This window comes from Oncorhynchus nerka, unplaced genomic scaffold (genome assembly GCF_034236695.1).
Source record: "Oncorhynchus nerka isolate Pitt River unplaced genomic scaffold, Oner_Uvic_2.0 unplaced_scaffold_1161, whole genome shotgun sequence".
Classification (NCBI taxonomy): Eukaryota; Metazoa; Chordata; class Actinopteri; order Salmoniformes; family Salmonidae; genus Oncorhynchus; species Oncorhynchus nerka.
In genome coordinates, this window is record NW_027040163.1 from 175001 (window position 1) to 177344 (window position 2344).

General features: G+C 41.6%; 5 non-coding genes and 1 pseudogene across 5 annotated transcripts; all 6 read right to left on the minus strand.

Annotated features, from left to right (window-relative positions):
* Positions 1-209: 209 nt before the first annotated feature.
* LOC135569595 (5S ribosomal RNA) lies at positions 210-328 on the minus strand. Its single transcript, XR_010463182.1, has one exon. It is a non-coding gene; the product is annotated as a 5S ribosomal RNA (ribosomal RNA).
* Positions 329-570: 242 nt separating this feature from the next.
* LOC135569596 (5S ribosomal RNA) lies at positions 571-689 on the minus strand. The gene has a single exon (XR_010463183.1). It is a non-coding gene; the product is annotated as a 5S ribosomal RNA (ribosomal RNA).
* A 231-nt stretch (positions 690-920) lies between these two features.
* LOC135569555 (5S ribosomal RNA) lies at positions 921-1039 on the minus strand. The gene has a single exon (XR_010463143.1). It is a non-coding gene; the product is annotated as a 5S ribosomal RNA (ribosomal RNA).
* Positions 1040-1280: 241 nt separating this feature from the next.
* Positions 1281-1399, minus strand: LOC135569556 (5S ribosomal RNA). The gene has a single exon (XR_010463144.1). It is a non-coding gene; the product is annotated as a 5S ribosomal RNA (ribosomal RNA).
* Positions 1400-1629: 230 nt separating this feature from the next.
* On the minus strand, positions 1630-1748 carry LOC135569557 (5S ribosomal RNA). The gene has a single exon (XR_010463145.1). It is a non-coding gene; the product is annotated as a 5S ribosomal RNA (ribosomal RNA).
* A 241-nt stretch (positions 1749-1989) lies between these two features.
* On the minus strand, positions 1990-2107 carry LOC135569701 (5S ribosomal RNA; annotated as a pseudogene).
* Positions 2108-2344: the final 237 nt, after the last annotated feature.

Sequence of the window (2344 nt, forward strand, 5' to 3'; positions counted from 1 at the left end):
TATATAAAGTCAAAGTGAGTCTGATTAACAGCTGTTGCATTTTCACCATTTAGATAAGAATCTTTGTGTCACTCAAAATTGCATATACTGTAGCCATAATTTGTAGCACAGATTGTTGGATGAAATACAAACTAACCTTGCTTACTTATTTCAAAGCGAGGGCACATATTTCAGCCTTGTGGGAAAAAACGGACAAAGAGTTGACAAAATGCTTACAGCACCTGGTATTCCCAGGCGGTCTCCCATCCAAGTACTAACCAGGCCCGACCCTGCTTAGCTTCCGAGATCAGACGAGATCAGGCGTACTCAGGACAGTGTGGCCGTAAGCGAGAAACTATCTCTTGGTGCACTATATAAAGTCAAAGTGAGTCTGATTAACAGCTGTTGCATTTTCACCATTTAGATAAGAATCTTTGTGTCACTCAAAATGTGGAAAAAATTGCATATACTGTAGCCATAATTTGTAGCACAGATTGTTGGATGAAATACAAACTAACCTTGCTTACTTATTTCAAAGCGAGGGCACATATTTCAGCCTTGTGGGAAAAAACGGACAAAGAGTTGACAAAATGCTTACAGCACCTGGTATTCCCAGGCGGTCTCCCATCCAAGTACTAACCAGGCCCGACCCTGCTTAGCTTCCGAGATCAGACGAGATCAGGCGTACTCAGGACAGTGTGGCCGTAAGCGAGAAACTATCTCTTGGTGCACTATATAAAGTCAAAGTGAGTCTGATTAACAGCTGTTGCATTTTCACCATTTAGATAAGAATCTTTGTGTCACTCAAAATTGCATATACTGTAGCCATAATTTGTAGCACAGATTGTTGGATGAAATACAAACTAACCTTGCTTACTTATTTCAAAGCGAGGGCACATATTTCAGCCTTGTGGGAAAAAACGGACAAAGAGTTGACAAAATGCTTACAGCACCTGGTATTCCCAGGCGGTCTCCCATCCAAGTACTAACCAGGCCCGACCCTGCTTAGCTTCTGAGATCAGACGAGATCAGGCGTACTCAGGACAGTGTGGCCGTAAGCGAGAAACTATCTCTTGGTGCACTATATAAAGTCAAAGTGAGTCTGATTAACAGCTGTTGCATTTTCACCATTTAGATAAGAATCTTTGTGTCACTCAAAATGTGGAAAAATTGCATATACTGTAGCCATAATTTGTAGCACAGATTGTTGGATGAAATACAAACTAACCTTGCTTACTTATTTCAAAGCGAGGCACATATTTCAGCCTTGTGGGAAAAAAACGGACAAAGAGTTGACAAAATGCTTACAGCACCTGGTATTCCCAGGCGGTCTCCCATCCAAGTACTAACCAGGCCCGACCCTGCTTAGCTTCTGAGATCAGACGAGATCAGGCGTACTCAGGACAGTGTGGCCGTAAGCGAGAAACTATCTCTTGGTGCACTATATAAAGTCAAAGTGAGTCTGATTAACAGCTGTTGCATTTTCACCATTTAGATAAGAATCTTTGTGTCACTCAAAATTGCATATACTGTAGCCATAATTTGTAGCACAGATTGTTGGATGAAATACAAACTAACCTTGCTTACTTATTTCAAAGCGAGGCACATATTTCAGCCTTGTGGGAAAAAACGGACAAAGAGTTGACAAAATGCTTACAGCACCTGGTATTCCCAGGCGGTCTCCCATCCAAGTACTAACCAGGCCCGACCCTGCTTAGCTTCTGAGATCAGACGAGATCAGGCGTACTCAGGACAGTGTGGCCGTAAGCGAGAAACTATCTCTTGGTGCACTATATAAAGTCAAAGTGAGTCTGATTAACAGCTGTTGCATTTTCACCATTTAGATAAGAATCTTTGTGTCACTCAAAATGTGGAAAAATTGCATATACTGTAGCCATAATTTGTAGCACAGATTGTTGGATGAAATACAAACTAACCTTGCTTACTTATTTCAAGCGAGGGCACATATTTCAGCCTTGTGGGAAAAAAACGGACAAAGAGTTGACAAAATGCTTACAGCACCTGGTATTCCCAGGCGGTCTCCCATCAAGTACTAACCAAGCCCGACCCTGCTTAGCTTCCGAGATCAGACGAGATCAGGCGTACTCAGGACAGTGTGGCCGTAAGCGAGAAACTATCTCTTGGTGCACTATATAAAGTCAAAGTGAGTCTGATTAACAGCTGTTGCATTTTCACCATTTAGATAAGAATCTTTGTGTCACTCAAAATTGCATATACTGTAGCCATAATTTGTAGCACAGATTGTTGGATGAAATACAAACTAACCTTGCTTACTTATTTCAAAGCGAGGGCACATATTTCAGCCTTGTGGGAAAAAACGGACAAAGTTGACAAAATGCTTACA